Source organism: Oreochromis niloticus, linkage group LG18 (assembly GCF_001858045.2).
Source record: "Oreochromis niloticus isolate F11D_XX linkage group LG18, O_niloticus_UMD_NMBU, whole genome shotgun sequence".
In the NCBI taxonomy this organism is placed as follows: domain Eukaryota; kingdom Metazoa; phylum Chordata; class Actinopteri; order Cichliformes; family Cichlidae; genus Oreochromis; species Oreochromis niloticus.
Genome location: NC_031982.2, coordinates 15821231 through 15845234, shown reverse-complemented (window position 1 = coordinate 15845234; position 24004 = coordinate 15821231). Strand labels below are relative to the sequence as shown.

At 39.9% G+C, this 24004-nt stretch overlaps 1 protein-coding gene across 4 annotated transcripts in view; it reads left to right on the top strand.

Moving 5' to 3' along the window:
- The window catches only part of tnr (tenascin R (restrictin, janusin)), a 196039-nt gene that overhangs the window by 5680 nt on the left and 166355 nt on the right, over positions 1-24004 (top strand). The window contains exon 2 of one of the 4 annotated variants that reach the window (XM_025900164.1): positions 15242-15296. The exons of the other annotated variants lie outside the window; for them this stretch is intronic. The gene's annotated coding sequence lies outside the window, so the exon portion shown is untranslated. The remainder of the gene's footprint in view (positions 1-15241; positions 15297-24004) is intronic. 4 annotated transcript variants of the gene reach the window in all.

Genomic DNA, 24004 nt, shown 5'->3' with positions numbered 1-24004 from the left:
GGGCACTCATTACAGCTAGAGTTATATCTGCCAGATTAATGGAGACGCAATAGCTGAAGTACAAATGCAGAAGTGCACAAATGGTTTCCGCATTTGTTTTTTCGTATTTGCCGAGAGTCTGTTTCCGTGTCTAGAGGTCCAATTTCAAATGCAAATTGTTTCCATAAATTGCTTAAGAAGCAGGTGGTATTTGTTAAATTTTTCTCTCACGTTCCCTCTGTGTTGGGATTATGTTCACAATCTTCCTTTCTCTGTTTCCAGATCATTCACATTTATTCGAGTGCCAATGGGCAGCCGAACAAGATTGCAATCGTCTGTGTGCTAATTAATAATTTACATAATACTTCATTCTGGGAGAATTTTATTTTCCTCTGCGCCAGCGTTAATTGTGTTAGCTAAGCTACCGTCATTACTTATCATTAGGAAGACAGTTAAATGTGCACATATCCAGCTCTCATTATCGGGCGAATCATCCATCAGAAGCCGCACAGATTTAAACACAGTAGCAGGAATGAAACCGCACAACGGGGACACAAATCTTTAACCATTTGTTCTTCTGTTAGTTGGAGTTCAAGCGCCTACATCATTCGCGTAAGTAGTTTCTCTTCTTGTTTGGTAATTAGATTAGTGTTATTGTGGTTTAGAAACAAGCACCTTCACATGAACATAGTTCTTCTCATTGTCAAGTTTTGCATGTTGTTCATTTTTGCCTGGACTATTTTTACATCACACACTTTGTACAGCGCACAGTATTTAAAAGCTTAGGAGAAATCTCTGTGGAAATAAAGAATTTCCTTTCCTTTCACCCGTGGTTCATCATTCGAAGAATCACCTCTGTGGCCTCCTGCACTATCATCTAAGTCTGTGTGATGAATCCTGAATGGAGGGCTCTGATTTATGTTTCCAAGGTGGAGGAGTCAGCAGCAGACAACAGCTCTTCCTTTCTTCCTTTCTTTTGCTTTTCTTCACTTACCATTCACCTCACGGGATGATTCTTTGGCTAAGTGACACCCAAATAAATGGACGCATGCAGTTGAGGGATCTGGATCTCGTACCAAATTGTCATGCCAGAATTATTCTGTACATTGATGTGAAAACAGCCAAAACTGGAGATGAAATGTAAATAAAAGCACATTATCATATCATCTCATCTCATCGTTGGGTAGTCTAAACTTCTTACGAGCACCCAAGGAGGGGTTATTTAGGTGACTTTGGCGTCATGTGGTTGTTGGTGCCAGACTTGAGTGGTGTGAATATTTCAGAAACTGCTGATCAGTTCTCTGGATGAAAATGTCTTGCTAATGCCAGAGGTCATAGGTCAGATACTGCTTTTCAGAGCCACTCATCACAACCACAGTTTGCAGAAGAGCATCTCTGAAGACGCAGCCTACAGATCTGATGCAACTGATGCTATCAGGTCAACATGAACCAAAATCTCTGAGGAATATTTTCAGCTCTTTTGGTGAATCAGTGTGTCAGTCATCAGTGCCATGAAAAATTAAGGCGGTTCTGAAGGCAAAAGGAGGGCCAACTCAGTGCAAGCTACGTCAGTTTTTAATTCTACCACTCAAACATTGCACCGCATTTTGTCAGCTTCATTACCTCGTGGTTGAATATCGTGCGGCTGCCGTGTTGTTATGGGGCATCCACATCTCCTAATACATGTTTATACAGGCAGGAGGTCTGCCCATTATTATGATTTATTATTATTCCTGATTTCCCATTTCGTTCTAATGAAATTTTTTTTGATGCGCTTGTACATAATAGTCCATCCAGCCTCTGCTTTAAACCAGTGCCAGACGTGTACCTGTCTGTCTGCATCAGTCTCCCCCGCATCACCACCACACACAAACACACTCAGTGCTTGTGTGTGCGTGCTCAGTAGCGAGGCTGCGTCCAACAGAGTTGAGAGCAGGGAGTTGTCTTCATTGTTAGATAAATATTAGCAAAATAATCGATGACAAAAGACATTAAGAATGCCATTGATTGCAGAGAAATGGGACAACTCATTAGACGGATTACTTGGGAAAACACAGCTGACAGCAACTTCACAGTTGCGCCGTAAGCATGAAAAAGTCCACTGAAAATGCTGAATATTCAATACGGAGACATTTGTGAGCTTTGTAGTCCTGATTTCTTGGTGGGTGGTGTTGTCCAGACTACAGACACTATGAGCTGTGAAAGACAAGCTGGCTACAGTTTGTCTGAACAACCCTCTTTATTTAAGAACCGCGCAGCAGGACAGTATTTTTACCCCACTCCCTGCAGCACCTGTCACACTCACATCTGTCCCTCCGTTATCAGCAGCAGGTAGACACTCACCGATAAGTAGGCTGTAAAAATGCTGTAATTAATAATTTTATGATTATTTATAAGATAACTTGTATATTATGTTGCATAACTTGATAAGCAAGATAGATTTCTATCAAGTTTTGTAATGAAAATAACCAAGAATATAATGGATACGATAATTAACTCCTTAATAAATTGACAAATAAATGCAACATCTTTGTTTACATTGCATAAACCTTTCCAACATCTATAAGTTAACCCTTATTTATTTGTTTTGTTTTTTTCAGTATTAATAGATGTTTACAGACTGTTGAGATTGAAATTCACAGGAAGCTGCACCTTTGTTTTAACTACTGTTTTTTTTTTTTAATTGGGTAGGCAGACTCACAGAAATATGCACTCATTAAGATCAGTGTATATGATGAGATTCTTGGTGGCAGATTCCCCAGGCGCGTTACTTTTCCGCACTCATTTGCTCCTCCGTGTTGCTGTGGAATTCAGTCACATATAGCATTCGGGTTTGCCTGCCCAGCTGTGGGCGCCGTGTCCTCCAGCTCTGTTCTAGTGGTGTACCCTTATGGAGAACAATAGTGTAAGTGCTCGCGAAGGCAGTACAAATATGCTGTTTTTGTAAAACCCTTTAAAAACAAGGTCAGTTAGCATAATGATGTTAAATTAAATAGTACGTATTGAGTTTTTTGGCCCTGGTCCAGATCTGGAGTCTAATCTGACTCATTGCAATCGTGTTTGTTTCTTTTTCCCTCATAAAGGCTGTCTGAATGAACACAGTCAATGACTTCACTGGATTTCACCACACAGAGCAAAGTTTCATTTGATTACACAAGGCTAATTAGCTGATATGCTACCAGTGATGTACATCATGATAACTGGTGAAATCATTGGCTACAAATACAGTGATGTGAAAAACAATGTTGTGGAGGAGTTTTCACCCACTCTTCTTAACAATGTTTCTTCAGTTCAGTGAAGTTTGTGGACATTCGTTTATCAGCGGATCTCTTAAGGTCCCGCCTCAGCATTTCAGCCAGATTGAGGTCTGGACCTTGACTGGACAGCATCTTTTCCTTTTTCAGCCATTATGTTGTAGATTTGCTGCTGTGCTTGGGTTCATTGTCCTGTTGCATGACCCAGTTTGGGCCAAGCTTTAGCTGTTAGACAGATGACCTCACGTTTGACTCTACAATACTTTGGTATTCACGGGAGTTCATGTTCGACTCGATGACTTCCTAGTATCCAGGTCCTTTGGATGCCCAAATCATCAACCCTCCAGTGCAATACTTGACTGTTGGTGCAAACTGCACAAATATGCCATGTTGTGTTTTTGCCATGTGGTGGCGTGCATCATAAGCAGATATCTGCACTTCAGTCTTGTCCGTCCAAAGGACATTGTTCCAGAAGCCTTGGGGTTTGTTCAGATGCAGCTCAGCACAAGTCATGCTGCCATGTTCTTTTTAGAGAGATGAGGCTTTCTTCTGGCAACCCTTCCAAACAAAGCGTACTTGTTTAGCTTTTTTCTAATTGTACTCTCATGAACTTTGATATTTAACATGCTAAATGTAGAGTCTGAGATGTGGCTTATTAATTTTTAGCAGTTTCTCTGAGCATTACACGGTCTGACCTTGGGTTGAATTTGTTGAAACGTCCACTCCTGGGAAGATTGTGTCAATGTGTTAACACCCACCGAATGCTGCAGACCAGCAAACTGCCCAAATGGCTGCTCTTATAGAGGTTTTCACACATGCTGACGATCAGTTATTTGATTAGCAAGTTTTTGGCTGTGACTTGCCCTCTTAATTCCTATGGAAGCAGTAAAGGTGTACTTGGTTTTTCACCATAGCAGGAATAGTAGCTCCTGCGTTTTGGCTCAGTTTTTGTTAAATAAATAATGTCACAGTATATTATGTCCTCTGTTGTAGATCATCTATGGCTGTATTTATGTAATTCTAACCCTGCTCAGGATCAGATCATTTTTTTAAATTGATTAATACAAAACAACAACATTAGAATAGAAAAAAGGTGTCCTTTTTTTTAAACTGCAAGAAGCTGCTACATGAGTGTTGTGTGCAGACTGGAATACAATTACAGAAGAGATAAAAAACACATTTGTTACCAATCAATTGTGCTTATGTATTTTGTCAATCTAACAACCCAGCTCTTTTATTTCAGCGATTCAGAAACATTCACATGCTCCTGTGTTCCATGACAGTGCTTTTCATCATGCAATAATGAAAACGGGTTTGCCAGCACAGTTCCTTGGTTTTCCAGAAGCATCTTCAAACTGCTGTTCATTTCATTTTGCTGAGATTTAATTGATTTGCTTAAGGCTGCACAACCCTATCTGGGATTATTTTGTAGTCAAAACGTATCTTTACTGTGTACTAACGAAGGCTGAGGCTGTTTAAGTAAACGCTGGAGACCATTCCAACAGTGAGCATCACATCTCTACACTGTTGATTTCTCAACCACAAAGCACTTTATTAACAGAGAACGGATGAATGTGCCAATTATGCTAATCTTATCAAGACACTTGTCTGTTTGACTGCCTTGAGTCTCAAACAGCAGAGTCTGTGAGCATTCTCAAGGAAAAAATAATAGACCGAAGGGCCGACGAAGCCGAAAGGTTTTTCGGCAAGATGTTCAAATTTCACATATTCTAAATAGTATGCAGAGGTTAGATTTTGTACGAAGGCATCTCTTTCCTGTATTTGGAACCATTGAGGAACTATTTTTAAACCCAGGAATATAGCCAATCAGTGGACTGTGCTGTAAATGTGGTCGGAAGTGCTTAAAAACTGTATATCACATATGATTTACGGGGCAGGACGGAACTTGGATTGGTTTTTGAGCTTGGCGTTGTGTGCGGCTTCAGTTTTACAGTGTGTTAAACAGCAATTGAAGAGATGGAAAACGACAAAGCTGATAGGATCATAAAATGTGTGGAGGAATGTGAACTGCCCACTTGAAATAATGTGCGTAAGATATGAGAGCTTTACACCGGAGCCCTTTTTTCCTCGCCTTTCCGTCCCGAACCTGTGAGGCAAATTTCCCAAATGGGATGACACAGCTGAACTGATAAGCCTCTGATTTATATTGTATCGTGGAGTGCTGTATGGACATTATCACCTCTGTCTTTATTTTCAATCTGCGAAATAGCGGGGCGAAAATGGCTTCTTTTGCCACCGTGCTTTAAATCCAAACAGTTCAGAGTTCAGCTGAGTGCACTTGTTGGGTAAGTATCGCTGTTTTCAGGATCTGTGGCATGTGGTGTTACATTATGAAGTACCTTCCGCAGCCAGCATGTGTTATATCTTTTTTACAAGTGCCCGCCTTATGAATCTTGTGGGGATATGCTTGAGAGGTTTTATTTTTATCCTCCTCCTTGCAGTCCTCCCCAGCGTTTGGAGTAGCTGGGCAGGCCACGTTAATGATCCTCATTAGCCAAGGAGCTTGAATCCAAACTGGAATTCTTCCACTTCAACTGCTACTTAACATTTGGTGTTCTTCTCCCTGTACTGTCTGCCTTTCTCACTATCTCTCTCTCTCTCTCCGTCTGACTTTGCTTCTTCACTTCCTCCTCCTTCTGCAGCAGCATCGTTTCTTTTCCTCCCTCATTGTCTCGTTCTGTCTCTCTCGCTCTCCTCCTTTTCCCACTTCGCTGTCTGCACTGGGAAATAATCCATAAAGGTCTTCCATCTCTTTCAACCTCTTCTTCAAACGTATTTTTTCAAGATATTTACTGCACGGTGCAATTCCCTGGATGCAGGTGTGTACCTGTGTGCTGATGCTGTAGCTGCTGTGAGTGATCATGTATGAGCACATAGCTGAAAAAAAGGGAAGTGTTCCAAATGACCTCTGATACTAGTTGCTTTTTCTCCCCTACTGTGAAGTAAAAAGCTTAAAGTTCAGGCGTGAGCCCCCTCCAGGCAGCCTGTGAAGGATGTTCGGATATATAAACATATCGGCTCAAGAGACACCTTTAGCTAAAGGGTAAATATGCTCTGGCTCTGTTTATACAACAGCTGTGCTGTGGTGAGAGGCAAACTTTTGATGCTGCTGTTTGATATCTGCACTCGTACCGTCCAAGCTTCCATACGGCACCATTTTGATACTTATTTAAATGCGCTGCCTTAATATAATCTTTACTTAGGAAGGAAAGTCGCACTGCTCACCAGGGGGGAATAAATGTCCCCTAAAATGTGCCCTGAATGCATGAATTCTCATTCTGGTTCTGCTGTGTTGAATGAGCAATTTTGGAGAATTTGATAGAGGCAAAAATAAGGTTAAAGACTAACAATTCTGCAGAAGTTAGCTATGTTGCCTCAGCTGTGAAGCATGCAGATCTCTTCAAATGTGACATTAAGCCTTTTTGGAACATGTGTACTTTACACTTGTACTCAAAACCGCTCAGCTGGTACAGTAGTATTGCAGCGAAGATCATAAAACTTCGACATCGAAAGAAAAATCCTCTCATCTAGTATTCATTACTTGGGCAACTAAATGACATGATCAGACTATGAATTAGTATTAGAGTTCTGATAATAGCCTTAATGAATATTTAAATTGATTTTAAATGAGATGGTTCATACTGCATGCTGTCTTCTCTCCTTGTAATTAACCTGTCAAATTGATAGCCTAAAAACAAACAAAGTCTACTAATAAGCTGTAAACTTGGCTCAGAAAAGATATATCTTCCTTATATTTCGCTTGGACGATAGCCTGGTATTTTTATTTTCAGTATGTTTGGAAGAAGCAAACTCTGGTGTGAGTAAAGATGTCTTTTTGATGTTTGAAGTACATCATCCAGTGTGTCGGTTTGGAGCAAGAAAACGAGAGCGTAGAGTGGAAAGCCTTGCAGCCAGTGCTGTTTTTAAATCTGTTGAGGCGAGTCCAGCTCAAGTTTATAAAGTCATTTGAGACGTGTCCAAGTCAAGCAAAGCCAAGTTTTCATAAGCATAATGGAAATCTGCTTTAACTTTGAATATTTTCCTTACAAAGTTGCGACGATAGTTGATTGCAAAGTTGGAACCTGTTTCCAAATGGCATACGGTGTAAGACGCGAGAATGCAATGATTTGCATTTCATTTAACGCTTGTGTTCAACTGAAAATAATGTAAAAAAGATGTTAAAAAGGATTTTTTTAATTAAAACAAAATTTGAACAGGGATGTGTGTGCATCTCTTCTTGTAGGATAAATCTAAACATTTGGGAGCTGAAGAGACCAGTTGCCGTGTTTCCCTGGATTTTTGCTAGATTTAGTCATAGTGCTTCTAATGTATTACATTGGACAAAGGCTGATATATCAGCTGATATTAGCTATGCGCAATCTGTTGGTATCTGCATTTGTAAGTGCTAATAAATTAAAAATTTAAAAGCAAAAAAGATACGGGAGAAACATCGTTCAACCAGTAAGTCCAAGAAAGAGTTGGGCAGAGCATAAATTGGTAATCCACGACTTCTTGTGACAATAAATCAAGATTCTTTTTAAATTTCATAGGCACAGATTATCTTAGTAAGAACTCCTAAATAACTGCACATAACAAATGTTAGGGAAATCAGTTTATGTTTTGAGTGTCAAAAAGAGAAAAAAATACCTGATATATCAGACTTTTAAATCCCCAAATACTGGTATTAGTCTTAAAAATCCAGTCAGTCAGGCTTAATGTAGCATCATGGCCGCTGGCTTCAGAACTGTGGCCTGAGGAGAACACAACATTCATGATTTCCAGAAAAAACAAAAATGCAGTTTGAATTTGTCAGAGCAGAGGACAATTTCACACTTGACCTCGGCCTATCCACTGTCATCAGGCTTGCTTTTTAGGAATTTTTGGGTTTTAGTTGTGATACTTGAAGGTCTGACCATTCGAGAATGTAAAGTGCCCAGAGATCAATCCTGGTTATGAATTGCACGATCGAGTTTTAACTGGAATTTGTGGCTCCAGCGGTGAAATGCGTTCAATGACAAATGGTCTTTAGAGATGTTCCTGAGCCGATGCTGTGATTTCCACCACATAATTGGACTGTTTTTAATCCAGTGTCACCCTACGGCTAGAAGATAATGACCGTTCAGGATTTTTAGCTGCCTCTCTTGGGTGCAGACATGTCTTTGGATTCTCTGAATATTTTTTGTGATATTTTGTACCAGATGAAAAAAGATGAAATTCCTAAATATTTCTGTTATTCTTAGAAATATTTTTATTAACTTGAATTAACTGCCTTCTATCACAGAGTTGTAAATGCCTCACAGTCACTCCTTCTGAAAGACTCACAGTCATGTTATCAGCGATAGGTCCCTCCGGTCTATCTCAGCTTTTTTTTTGACACGTGTTGCTAACATCACCTTCAAAATTGAACACAACCAAGTAAATTTTGTGCCATTTTCAATTAAAAATATCGTTTAAATGATTTACAAGTCTAATTCCATTTTTCATGGCGTCCCGTCCTTTCAGATGCAGGTTTGGGTGAGTCTGGTAGCTGCTTTCAGAGCCTGACACCTGCATGATAAACAGCGTGTGCATGCCAAACAGATTTTTACTTTTCAGACAGCATAAATTCTTAACCTGCTATGAACTCATGGTGGAAAAACTCTGCAGTGCATACATTACAAAGTAATTTTAAAATCTACATATTCTTCAGATTTTCATGATCTCAGTGGGAATGCTATTCTGTTTTTCCTGTCTGTATTAGAGTGCACGTTGCTTCATTTGCTCCCCTTTTCACCCCCTTCGACAACACACTCGACCTCAAAACAAAACTCTTCCAGTTTTGTTTTGGTCATAAAACGCTCCCTTCTAGGTGAAACTTGTCTTTGTTCCAAGATTTAGCGTAATATGACCGCAAAACAACTTTTTCAATCAACCATGGCCAGTGGCGGTCCTAGCCTGTTTGGCGCCCCGGGCGAACACTCCCTCTGCCCCCCCCCCCCCCCCCCCCCCACACACACACACACACACACACATAAAACATATTAAGGATTATACATTAACATAAAACTGTTGTCGGAACCATACTGAATTTCGCCAGAGAAACACACACACACACACACACACACACACACACACACACACACACATATGAAGAGAGAGAGAGAGAGAGAGTATGGATTGTATGCAAACGGCTACCAAACAGCCATCATAATTCATCATACAATGAGAACAGGACAAATCAACAATTGACAATGATTAATTAATATTAAAGTCTGTAACATAATGTCTTGTTTGGAATTTAGTCTGTTACTGTTACTATTTTTACCATTTCTTATTGGAGCAACTGTAATCCACATTATTTCCTTAGGGATTAATAAAGTATGATTCTGATTGTTTCAGGATGACCTGCCATTATCCAATCACACATCTGCTTATGTGTATCTTTTGCTCGTTTCTCCTCCTCTTCTTTTCTCTTTTTTCTAAACTAAGCACCTGATGGCTTTGAACTTTTCTTGTCCATCTTCCATTTTGCACTCCATCCTCCAACCCGAGGATCACCACAACATAACCTAACAGACCTACACCTTAGTTCACAGATTCACTTTGTCTAAGGTGTATTTCTGGGATTTCACACAACCCAGGATTCAAATCATGAATACATAATGGGCTTGGATTTACATTATTATGAATGAAATGTGCTCTATTTGGAAGCAGCCGGCCCCTCTCCCCTTTCGACGCGTTGTGTGTGAGACTTTAAATCATCAAACTGTAAATTATAAATTTTAAATTGTCATTGATCCCTTTACCCCGAGTCCTAAAGTGTATATTTATTTTCTTACTCTTCTTATAGTTATTATTTGTTTACTTGCACTGCTGTAACTGGAGCCCCGTCGTCTCGTCTCTCTATATACTGGACTGTATGTAGCGGAGATGACAATAAAGTTTACTTTGACTTCAGCAGCGAGCAGGCGCACCGAGGGCTCTCGCGCTCACTTTTCGCGTATTGAATTTCGAAAAAACACCGGTGCAAATTATAAGTCTGTATCATGATGTCTGGTGTTTTCGTGTTTGTTGGTTTGTTTTTATTTTGTTTTATTTTGCGAGTTGATTAGATGCTGCTCCAGCCAGCCAGAGAATCCCCCGCCACCCCGCCCTCTCCTCGCTGTGCCGCAAGCAGCAGGTGCACCTCGCAAACGGAGGGCGCCCTTACTCCCAGCAAATGGGCGATAGAAAACCGATCGGTGCCTATGCCATTCCCAATATGCGCTGGCTGATGTCGGGGCAGCATGAGTACGAGCAATTTTTTTTTTTTTTTTTTGCCGATGCCCGTGATGCCGCCCCCCACCACGATGCCGCCCCGGGCAACCGCCCGTGTCGCCCGTATCTAAAACCGCTACTGACCATGGCTAACACAAGCCAATCAAACCACATCCATACTGCAGTTAATTGCACATGTGATTAAGAACTAAGACAGCTATTTGTCTTTGTGAACTTTCCATCTGTCTGCCATTTAGCAGAATGGTGTCATTAACGTAATATGTCCTTAGCTCATACGAAAAGCCATTCTCATTCCTAGCACACACTCAGCAATTATACCTGCTCCAGTTCTCCCATTTGCATAGTTTTATAGACTATGCATTCAGATAGATTGGGTTTTCTACTTAATATGCAACACAGAGCTGTTATGGGTTGGTTTGCACAAGGTATACCTAATAATTGGCTCAACTAAGCAAACAGTTTTGCTTAATATCATAGCACAGGGATACGGATATATTAATCAGTATCTCAGCTGTGTAAAATGAAAACAGTGTACATTTCACCCTTTTTTTAAAAGACTATAGCATCTGTTATCACTGAGGTATGGAGTGCAACAAAGATCATCACTGAATCATCATGAAGAAGCCATTTTTAAAAGGCTGTACCACATGTTGGAAAGAACAGTCGGATTATGTTCGGTTTGTTCTTCTGTGTGATGTTCGGTTCATGTTTTTAGTAGCCGACATGTGTTTAGTGCCAGCATACAAAGAATCGTTTATTAATTCATAAATGAATACTTAAATAGAGTGTATAATGTAGTTGCCAAGTATTTTATGACAAGTAAAATAATCATCTTCTTATGGGGTTAGTTTCTCCTCCTGCAGATGACTTGTACTGTGATCAGAGCATAGTGGTACACGAACCAGTCCTCGTTCTTCTGCAGCTTCTGGTTAGTGCAACCCTCCATATCAATGCAAATGCACAGAATAGAACAAGGATGACTCAATCCGACCACAGAACGAGAAAGCCACTGGAATAGCAGGTAAATGCACCTGACTGGCAGTGAATGGTTAGCTTGCTCATAAGGAAAGATAATGTCTATATGTTTAGCACCGCTGTGGTTTGGGCTTTACTGTTCACCTGGTGTGCTGCCTCATCAATTGAGGCAGCTGACCAAGTATTTTCAATGGATTTTCGACAGTAAAAGGAGATTGACTATTCTGATGAGACAATACTGCCTTTACCCTGCAGACTTTTCACTGATCTATTCCGATCAATATCATTTTGGAGAGCGATGAGACGCTTCTCAGAATACTTTCATTAGATCTTTCCACAAACGTCAGAGGTGCTATCTGTAAGCCAGGAAGACGCCCCGGAGGCTCTGAGGCAAGGTGGAAATCATCCTCATTGTGTAGTTGTCGAAAGATTTTTTGGGATGTTTAAATGGTATTTTGAATGAGAAGCAATAGAACAGTTACTGTATTATTCCCTTTGCATTACTTACACTGTTAAATACGATTAGGGCAACTGTTGTAGTTGTTCAGTCAGCTGTTATTGGCAAATTCTAAACTAGATATCTATAAATCTGTCTATATATAATTAAAGTTGTATTATTTTATTATGATTCCACTGAAAAATAAATAAGGGTTTGTTTTTCTTTTTGGATTTTTATGCTCAGGACAAAAAAAAGAAGTGGAAAAAAGTGCCTCAGGCCAAAATTGATTTAAATATTTAATTTGTCATATTTATGTGACCACCAATTAATGAGCTTCTTTAATTGCTCGTCACATAACTGCACTTGCATCGAATATGCTGGAAAAAGAACGTGTTTTGGTAAAAAAGTTACCTTATTAGCTAACTTGTTTGATCAGACTTAAACTTTGCAAAAAAAGGGGCAAATATAATGATGCCACAAAAGCATTGATTTATGTAAAAACCTTATCTAAAGTTTTTTAAATTTAAGATTACATGTTTATTTTTAGATTATTCAAGGGACCATGACAAATCATGACCTCCACAAATCACTGGAACTGCTCCAACAGAGTTGGCCAGATTTCTATTTGTAACAAGAATTTGTACTGGATATGACTGTTTTTGAGCCTCATTGACTTTACAATAGATTTTAATTCCAATATTTTTTGCAGTGCCGCCAATCAGAGACAAAAGCTAGCACCTTATACATTACAATAACCAGGGTGATGGTTCATGAGCCAAATAAGCTGATGCTCTAGTTTGCTGTCCTTAATCAAACTGGTCCATGGCCCATTTTCTTCACATGCATATGATTATAGCATAAAATCAAAAAGTAGAAAAAAAAAAAGCTGTTATTTATTTATTTATTTATTTGTTTGTTTGTTTTTTGGTGGGTTCATTAATTAATGATGATTCTTTTTTGCATTTTCCCAAGTGAAAATAAACAGTACTACTAGTAACCACATGATGAAAAATGTATTATCACAATTATTAGTGTTGTGGCAAAACCCACAAATGGTGTTTTTAGTAAATTTCATACAGATGTGCCCATTATTTTTATTGTTTTACTATGTGTCTTCCTATTGTAAAGTGTCCTTGGGTGACTTGAAAGGCGCTTATAAATCAAATTTATCATTATTATTATTATTATTATTATTATTATTATTATATGAACCTTGGGTCACTACTTTTTTAAAGACTCTTTTTGAATCTTTCCTGTTGTTTTGCATGTGGGTGTGAAGGTTAAACAAACATGATGCTGCGTGGTCATTTGTGGATATTAGAGATGCTGCAACATGTTTTTTGTAACTTCAGGGAGCGCGTTAGCTTTCTCCCCCGTGCTTCCAAGCTTTATGGTAAACTAAGCTAATTGCCTCAAGGCTTCATCCTCATTATTCATGCTTGCAGGCTTGAAACTGAATTGATCTTCTCACAGAACTCTCCGCAAGAAAGCCAATATGCTTATGTCCCAAAATGTCTAATTATTCTGATAAGCTTTTTAAAGATTAAACCCATAATAGATAGAAACTTCCATATATATATTGTTTATCATCAGCTTGAAGGAGGGTAGGTTTGTGAGTCTCTGCTCAGAGCATCATTTTTGTGTCTCCTCAGGTTGGACTGAGTGCACTTCACTGGAGAACACAGAGTGTTTTGTAGATGAGATAAAAAGTGTGAAGAGACTTCTGTTGTTTGTTTGTTGCTGAACAGCTGCTTTGACTTACCTGAAAATTGTTGAATTCACAGATATCTGCGTGCGTTTCAAATGATGACGCACGGCCAATTAAAACACTTAAATTAAGAGATTTGTAGATTTAAGAATTACATGAGGAGTTTCTATTAACAAATCACTGCACTGTTGTCCACGTATAATATAAAATGCCATTCTGTCTTATGTGACAAAAATAAAACGCTTGCAGGTATACAGATTGTGTAAAGCACTGATTCTTAAAGCTTTAAAATGTATCTATTCAGATGATTGTTTTTTTTAACAATAGTTTTTTGACACAACAGTATTTACATTTAGCACAGAGTTTTATTTACAATAGAAGCACCAGCGGCACATGGGCTTTGCTCCGAGAACCTTGGGAATAAAGGTTAAGAATAAATTCTTAATAATCTAAACAGTTTGTCTTGATAATAAATCACGACATAATGCTAGGCCTGTTAATTAATTCCTTTTTAAACACTAATCCGAAGTTAGAATCATTAATCACTACAATGGTTTCTAGGTCAGAGAGATTTGTGGTGTTTTGGCACCATTTGCACAAAACCAGTGTGTGAGAATAAGTGAGAACAGAGCCACCACAATGCAGAGGTAGTTTTTCTGCTACCTCTACACCTTTGCAACAATTAAAATGTTGTACCCTTAATTATTGTGGTGGTATCCGAACACTAACTGTTAGAAACCAAATGACTTCCTGACAGCCAATGGGTCACAAGGCAGTTCTTACTGCTGTGCCGCTGATTAAATTCACCCAATAATTAAGCAGACATCATTGATTCCCTGCAGAGAAACGGAGAAATGGAGTGTGTGTGTGTGTGTGTGTGTGAGAGAGACTCTCCATGGGTCCCTGTGCTTCCTGTAGCCCCTGCAGCGGTGGGATAGTCAGATATGCTTAATTTGGGAAATGAGCATAAGTCGATTCCACTTAAACAGACAGTGGTGGTTGGACACATCGATGTTCCATGCATTGTTGACTCTCATCATTTTCCTCCTCTCTGACTTCCTCTGTGTAATTGACAGAGCGATCGAAGGCCACGCGAATGTGTGTCCTAGATTATGACTTTAATGTGAGTCAAATGTGGAGTGTAGGAATGTAAAACTAAACAATTACATTCTACTTTAAGACTGTTGTAAAATACCAAAGGCTTTATAAGTGAGACTTAATAGAGCTTTTTGTGTGGTATTGACAGGCAAACACAGATAAGAGTAAGGTTAGGGGCTATTTAATAAATGCAGTGATTCAGGTAGGTCTGGTGAATTCAATAATGCAAATATATGCTCATGTGGGTGCCTTCCTGGTTTTACTGCTGTTGTTTTTCTCTCATCTTTGTGGGAATGTAGGACGCAGACCACTCATTACCAGCAGAGATGCCTGAAAATGAATGCATTGTTAATTAGAGTCGATGGAAAGATGAAGATTTTTGTAAGAACCAAGCAAACACTATAACTTCTAACCTTTCTTTCTGTAATTTATCTGATGTCTGTCCAGTTATTTTGAAAATAACTGTATGCTAAGTCGTTTACAGTCATATTAAAAAGAATGTTTCCGTAGGTTTCTATGGAGTCCTATGAAGTACACCCTTACTGCTTCCATGGGATTTAAGACAGTAAGTCGCATCCAGCTGCTGCTAATCAAATGCACTTGATTAAGTGATCATCAGCAAGTGTGAGCACCTCTATAAAACAGAAGTTTTGGCACTTTGCTGGTCTGGAGCATTCAGCTGTGAGTTAACACAATGCCAAATCTTCTCAGGAGTGGACGTTCCTGCAGATTCTCCCCAATCAGACCGTGCAAAGCTCAGGGAAGAGCTAAAAAAGAGCTAAATCTCAGGCTCAGATGTCATTTAACATGATAATGTTCAAGTTTCTGACAATACACATAGAAAAAGCCATTGAGGCAACTTTGTTGTGATTTGACGCTATACGGATATAGGGTAAGGCTTTTCTGAAAGATTTGCAAGGAGAAAGCATCTTCTCTAAAAAGAACATGGCAGCATGACTTAGGTTTGCAAAGCTGCATCTGAACAGACCAAAGGACTTTTGGAAAAAATGAGACCAAAAGTTTTTGCATTTTGGCTAAACATCTCCACAGAACCATGCTTGGCGACAACCAAACAGCATATCAGTAGAAGCGCCTCAAACCAGCTAGCACGGTAGTGGAGGCGTGAGGATTTGGGTTTGTTTGCAGTCACAGGAACGGGAAACCCTGCAGTCATTGAGTGGACCATGAACTCCTGTGAATACCAAAGTATTGTAGAGTCAAATGTGTGGCCTTGTCTCCGACAGCTTAAGCTTGGCCCAAACTGGGTCATGCATTTGGACAATGATCGGAAATACAGCAACAAATCTACAACAGAATGGCTCAAAAAGGAAAAAAATCAGGGATTTGCAATCAGCGAGTCAAAGTCCAGACCTCAGACTGTTTCAACAGAATTGAATAGTAGCTCCTCCACAACAATGTGAGAGACTGATAAAGTCATACTGAAAAACCTGCTTCGATAGATTATTGGTGCTAAAGGTGATTCTACAAGATATTAAATCATGAAGTATATTATATAGTATATTATATTCTCATGCGCTTTTCAATTTGGGCTAGTTTTTGTTAAACAAATGTCAAAGTCCAGATCTCAACCTGACTGAAGTGCTGTGGTGGGACGTTAAAAGATCTGTGCAAAAACGAATGTCCTCAAACCTCAATGAACAGAAGCAACGCCCGCAATGATGTGAGAGACTGAAGTGATATAGAAAACAATTACTTCAAGGTATTACTGCTAAAAGGGATTCTACAAGCTATTGAATCGTTGGATTTACTTGCATAGAATTCTTTGAAAACTTTCTTTTTCACATGACTCTATTACTCTACACAAACAAGGTTAAGCATGTTTTACGGCACTCCTGTAGGTATAGCCCTGTGCCGCTTTCTTTTCATGCTGGAAGTGGGAGAAATCTCCCTTCTCCCTTTCCTCGACCTCACCTCCTCTCATCAGCAACACAGTTTGTCTGCACAGAGGAAGCAGTGGGAGCTACACCTACGCAGCTCCGTTGTTCTGTCTCTGTCACACTGTATGCAGTAAGGCAGGTGAATAGTTGTATGTTATGTAAGAATTAATACTGCATCGTTAAATCTCCACCAGGGTAATGGAGCTGACAGGTTTAACAATTTTCCCAGCAAAAAGCCTGACTAATGATGATGTTTTTACTCCAGCTGTGATAGCAACATTTTGAATTTGATGCATTTTGAAAAGACTTTGACATAGCAGCAGCAGAGGGATAGTAATAGCCAGACTGAAACTTATACTTGTGTGAATCCAGACGCTCGGTGTTTCCTGGATGATGTCATTAAACTTAAACTAAGAATTAGGAATCCTAGCTTTTCCAGCAGTAAACTTTTCAAAGACAGATATTCTTTTCTGGATCAGTCTATCACCACCAAAACTCTAAAACTACCTTTTATTTGTACAAAACCCTATCCCTAACTCCCTTACCCAAACAGGAAGTGAAATACCCTGTTGGCTCTGATAGCAGAAAATCATTGTAGACTACTACTGTCTGACCTTGAGCAATTTAACAGCAGTGTTGCTGTAAGTTTTTTTTAACCTTTTTCAACTGCCATGGATCATTATGATTGAATTATGAACTTACTGACGAAGCTCGGTACTGTGCGGTACAGTTAAATGGTTGCGTCTCAGGAGAATTGGAGGGAGTCAGTTAGCTGCTAATGTTAAAGCTAAGACTAGCCAACAGCAGGTCTTTACACGTGACTGAATGGCATCGAGTTTTCCTGTGCTTTCCTATAACGCTCACATACATTTGTCCTTATGCTTTGAAGAGCTTTTTTTTTATCAAATTAACCTGGTTAGCTACCCTCACTGAATAACTCCTTTGCCATCATTTCATGAAGGACTAAATCCTTTTCACTCTGTGACTCTTTATTGTGTGGGAACTATGTTGAGGTTATGTTGTTCAAAAGAAGCACTCCTTTATGAAACCGTATGGTGACAAATGAAAATACTGTCATAAAGTTCTTCTTAAAAAATAATAATGTATTGACTGACTTTGCTTGAAAGCAAAGATAAATCTCTGTGGAAGTTTAATTTCTTTTATAGGGAGATGATTAGAAAATCCTTATCTGTATTCTTGTTGACTACAAGTGATAAGTGTGAGTATCACACACAGAGCTCATGTGGAGTCTCGTTGAAATGCTTTGGCTCAAAATCTTCAGCGATTCAGCCTTGAGGGTTACGACTGACATACTTTGCCGTGTTCAGCGTCACATCCATTCAGATATTCATCAAACAAAGACATCTTCCTGAACATGTCAGGAAGACTTTTTGGTAAGAAATAAAAGCTTTCGAGCACAATGGCAAAGCATCTGAATCTGTATTTATTTTAACCAAACAGAAGGGAAAACCCTGATGGGCCTCTTGCATGTCATTCATTGTCTTGCTCACCTATTACTGTTGTACTAACATGTGTTTCAAAAAAAAAGAAGAAAAAATAGCAATAATTTAGCTTTCAATGGCGCGCTTCTCTGTGCGCTGCCTTTTCTGTAAAGACCATTGATTGGTTGGATGGATTTTAGGGGCACTCTTTTGTGTTTGCACAGTTTTTTTTCCCCAACTAGGCTGAAAGAGTCTGGCAATGTTAATATTTCTCATTACAAAGACTGTCCACCCAGAGAGAGCACACACAATGAAGTATTCTTTCCTCACTCTCCCTGTCCGCCTGTCTGTCTCTCACACTTCCGCATTTTTTTTCTCCTTCTTTCTCTTTGTGACACATTGCAGTTGGTTTTTCAAGGCCTTTTATCTGGCCGGTGAAAAAATTGGCAAAAAACCATCTTTCTAATCAAGCTCGCTGGACACAGATCAGAAGGGCTCATTGAAAAATCTTTCATTGGTTTGTTATGGTTTGGAGGAAAACCAACAAATTTTAATATAATAAAAAAAACCCTGTATCACAAGCGGCCCTGTGTCATTACAATTCCATTATTAACTGTTTAAGGTTTTGTGGTTTCTATTTCTATTCTTCCTTTGAGACTGTTCAACCAGTTTTCTGTTATACGTGAAGAACCTGACCTACTGCTGCGAGTCACAGATCAATAAAAAGTCCTCCAGCTCTAATGGAAAAGCATTCCAGTTATCCTGGCCTGCTTGAAAAAGATCATTAATGTTGTATTCAGTAATACTAAAAAAAATAAATACTCATCTCCGTGCTACTCCTTCAGGCTCCATTAGCTTTGGTGCCATAAGACTTACAGATATCTGGGATTGCTCTGTAGCTGCCCATTTGTGGTTTAGACCAATTAACACTTATTGGGGAACTTTAGTTCCCTCCTAACAAGTTGTCATTAACTTGGGTATTCCTACCTTTTTTTTGTTGCTTCTGCTCTATGCTCTACACTCCTCTTCTACCTGGTCACTCCTGCATACGTGAGCCTGGTGATATTTCTTTATTGGACATGGCTTTGTCTGTTCCAAAGACAATAGCAAGGGAAACACTTTGGTGTCAGTGTAGAAGTGCTTTAAACCAGCATTGTTTTAAATCACTGGCAGGTTACAACACCTCTGGTTGCAAAATTGTCAGTTTGTATAAAGGTATAAGAGACACTGACCCTACTTTTTGCTTAAAATTTGGTCTCAGTCACTAGTTTTACATCGTTTTAATACACAGTGATGTTCATTTGATGAACTGGTGAGGCAAGTGACTCCCATCAGAGCGTGCCCTGGTTTTGAATCCACCGGCTGTCTCCCTGTGCCTGCGTGGGTACTCTTCAGGTACTTTGGCTTCCTCCCACATGATGAGCACATTTGGTTTGTCTTTATATGTTAGCCTTGTGATAGATTGGCAACCTGTTCAGGGTGAACGCAGCCTCTTGCTAGGTTTAAACCCCAGTTGTGACCCTGGATTGGATATGTGGAAGAAGATGGATGGATGGTCACCACCACATGGACATGCGGTGTCCAAAGACTCAGAAACCTTTGCTTTTGACATCTTATCATAATAATGAGATCAATACTTCAAAATAGGAATTCACAAACCAGTTGGTGATGCTCTCTCAAGCTTTCCTCTGGCTGTGAAGGTAGCAGGCTCTCTGAATGTAACCTCTCTGCATTTGAAATACTAAAGTTGTGTACGTTTCTTCCTCTGAAAAATCGTTATTAGTGCTGTTACAATCACTCCTCCCTTTCCTTCTAGGCCATTTTCAGATTCTGCTAAAGCTATGAGAGTGAAGTAAATCCAAATCATCCAGAGGCATTAAAAAAATACCATAATTTGCGAGTGAAATTCAGAGACATTCCTCGTCAAAGCGGTCCTCATTATTGCTGCAGGCTTTATCTTTAACCTTAAACACGAGCAAAAAATGTGATAATTACTTTCTGTAAGATAATTTTTTCCCCCAGCTTCTCTACCTTCTTTCACTAAAAACATTTGTCCTTGATCACTTGTAGGTGAAATGAAAAGTAGTGAGAAGTGCTGCAAAATAATTTATGCCGCACATTTTTACCGATGTTAGAAGGTGGCCGTCAGCTTTGTGAAAGAGATCAATGTTCCTTATTCTTTTCTTCTCTGGGGACCACAAAGTTTAAGTTTCTGGTTTACATAATGGTGTAACCGCACCAGCCCTGATCCTGTGCTGACGAGCCTCGCTTCAGAGCGCGGTGTCACTCGGGCTTTGTTGTACATGAAGTTATGAGCGCATCAAACCCACAAAAAAACCCCCAAAAAACCCAACTCAGTTTCTCTGAAAATGTTTCACTGACTTTAAATTTAAAATGGTAATTGGTTGGTTTGGTAATAATTATGTGTCAGTCGGTAGTCATCCCGCAGTTTCAGTCTTTTTTTTTTCTTGTGCAATAAGTGAAATACAGCAAAAACTGGAGATAAGCACTTCTGTCAAAAAAAGAGCTGTGTTCTGCGATAAGGCAAAGAACCGTCACACGCAACAAGCTCTTGCCATTTTTCCCACTTTTTTTTGCCTCATCTTCGCTTTTTTGAGTTGCTGGTTATTTGAACTGGAGTGACGGATGCACACTGAAACAAACCCGCCTAAACTGTCATTATAAGTTGCCAACAAACACACTTGCATGGCTCGGAAAGAGAAATATTCCATCTCAAACAATAGGACAAGGTGGTTAATTACCTGGTTCATTTTTTAATTAGCAGCATGAGCAGTGCAGGGAATGTAGCGGAATAGGGAGGGTTGCCATTGTTAGCTGGATGGATTCTGTGTTTTGCCGCGTGTTGCTGCTGAGATAGGCGCTGTGCCTGGAAACAGCGGTGGTTTCGCATCCAGCAGTTACCATCCGTGGTTACTCAAAGGGAAGTAATGCCAGAAAAAAAAGCTAAACAAACAGCTGGCACAGTGAAGTGATATTCTTTGGGGGGGAATGAACAGCACCCCGAAAGGGGACTAAAAACATGACTGCGGTCATTACCTGCCTGATGCATTAGTGCAAAATGACCACCTAAAATCTGAGGCGAGTCATCTCTGAATGCACGCTCCCAGCTGCCACACTGGTGCACCATCTACACAATACACAACTGAATATCACATATTAGTGGTATTAGAAGAACATTTACTTTTATATCCCCTCTCCGCAAATAGACATGCTGGATTAGCCCACAAATACGTTTCCTAGAGAGGACAGAGTATTCCCTTTTTCACATTTGAAATCCGAACTACTCCCGCTGGCTGCCAAAGGCATGTGTGATTTGAGTGCATGGAAGCGGGAAGCCATGAAACAAATTGGATAAATGTTATTTCTGGAGGAATGTTTAAATGGGATGCAGGAATCTTATTGAGTCAGTCATGCTTGAAATTGGGTGAAATCGCACATTAACGGAACATGGGAGATTCTGCGTTCACCTTTTGTTAACTCGGGTGCTACTGTTTTTGTCTCCCACGCAATTCTTCGCGTTTTAAGACTTATTTTAGTGGGTCTAGAGGATGCATGACACACAGTGGATATTTACATGTGTGGACATGAACAGTAAGTGGAGACACTGCAGAGGAATATAACAGTTTTTGGCTCCGTGTTTAGCCTTTAGTGCAACTTCATTGCACAGTAATTCGAAAGGTGACTGATTTAGCCCAAAGTGACTATAATTTTTGGTACAATTGTACAAAGTTTCGATTGAGGTGTATTAAAACCTACTGCGGTGTAGAGGCCTTGGCTGTATAGAGACAATGAAGTGAAGAGCAGGAGGTAACGGTGTGTGAATGCGTACGTGCTCCTCTTGCTTTTAAATCACCTGTCGGGGAGCATTGTCTTTCACTTCCTTTTTAACTAAGCTTTGGGTGCATTTGATTTGCCGAGGCTGATGCAACACAGTGAAGTGGGGCACTCGAAGTGAAATCATCCGTTCAGTTTCCTTTTTTCATGGTTTTGAGAGTAACTTAAATTTCCAGCTTTCATGCATTTTATTTGCATAATACTCAGGCAATTAACAGTCAGGCAAATGATTTACAGTTTACAGCCACCTTCTCCTTGTACAGAGATGAGCTGCTTTTCTTTCCTCCGGTTCTTGTTTAGGATTTCTTAAGTTGCAGCCGAACGATGCTTTGCATGTGTGCTTAGACTCACATGAGCGTGCTCTTTCTCACTCAATTTTATTTTTCAAAGCTCTGAGTCACACCTCAAGGGTCATCTTTATCATTCCTTACCCTCTTAGTCTCTTAACTTCCCCACTGGGATCAGTTTTGAAATCTATTGAGGGTGCTAGACGTGTGACAGCTTAAAATTTAAATGCAGCGTAATCTCAGAGTTGTATTTTGGGAATTTGGAGAAGAAGAAAACTCACAGTGCAACTGAACGTGCTTAAAACCAGCAAGGAAAAAAATAGCTGTAACTGAGGATATGAAATGCAATTATCCAGCTTTTGCCGGTCTAAGATTTACACAAGATTTAATTTAAACTATCTTCAGGAAAAAACACATGATTGTTGTTTCCATGGAGAGGATTCATGGGAGGTCAAAAGTTGGGTGGCTGGGCTTTTTATTTCTTAGTCTGCAGTCTGTGTTATAACGTAAGTGTAACTGCTGATGACTTTGTGCAGGAAAAACCTAAAGACTAAAAGAAAAAAGAAAATTTTTTTCCAGAGGGGAGCTGGAATCTGTCCCAGCTTGAATCTGTCCCAGCTGTCACAGAGCGAGAGGTGGGGTGCACCCAGGACAGACTGGCAGCTTCGCAGGGGTAACACAGAGGAACAGACATCCATTCATGCTCACATTAAGACCTTTAACCTAACATTTTTGGACTGTGGGAGGAAGCCAGAGCCACCCAGCAGGTGGCTTTAACCTTGTTTGCTCTCTTATGTAAAAAATAATTTGATATGAGTTCTAAGAAAAAAGAAAACATTGTTGAAAAAACTGAAGGCAAACTGTATATAATAATGTAGTAATTTGCAGGTACGTTCTAACAGACCCATTGGGTTAATTGCTTCATGTTTTTCTTTAATTTTAATCACACTGAGCTCATGCCCAGACCTGAAACTACCTCTTAACACTGGTGACTGTGAACACTAATTTCCTTGTTCTTTTGTGCTGTGTGACCGTTAGTTACAACCAGCGTTAGTCACAGTTACAGCATCTGTCCTCATTCTTTCTCTCACACTCTCTTTTCCCATTGAATCCTTAACTCCTTGCCTTCCTGTCTTCCTCTCCACTTTTCTGGCGCCTTCTTTCACACTGAGTGTCACAATTAGTTCTCTGCCGAGACAGGCAGGCGGGCCGGTCCAGCTAGCGTCCAAAAACCAGAGATGGCTGGTCCAGACAACTGAAGTTGGTTGGTTCCAGTTTGGCTCCGGCCAATCACTTCATTAAATGCTTGTGTGTTCAGATTTTATGGCTTTTGTCAGACCCCAGGTCTCCATTGTAGCGCAAAAGAGGCACAGTGGAGACCTGGGGCGGGGAGCTGTGAAGTTCACACAGTTTGCTGCTCTGTGCCTGAGTCTTTCCTAGTTGCCATGCTTGATTCTCCCTCTTGTTCTCTGTCTTTCTCTCTCTCAGATACCCACACTGTATTTTTTCGCCAGAGACTCATCCACAATTGTCCAGCGCCAGACATAATTCAAAAACAGACAAGAACTCCTTGTTCACTGTTCCATATCAGTCAATTACTGTGTCTGCATTTATGTGTGTGCGTGTCTGTGTATGTTTGGGGTTGTTGGCGATGTTTCTGAATGTGTGCAAGTGTGCCAAAACGAGGGACAGGGTGGCCAGTGTGGACTTGGGCGGGGGAGTTGTCATTGCTGATTGTATTAACTAACAAATCATCAGTGTCCCAATTTTTGTGTTGCTTAGAGGCTTGTT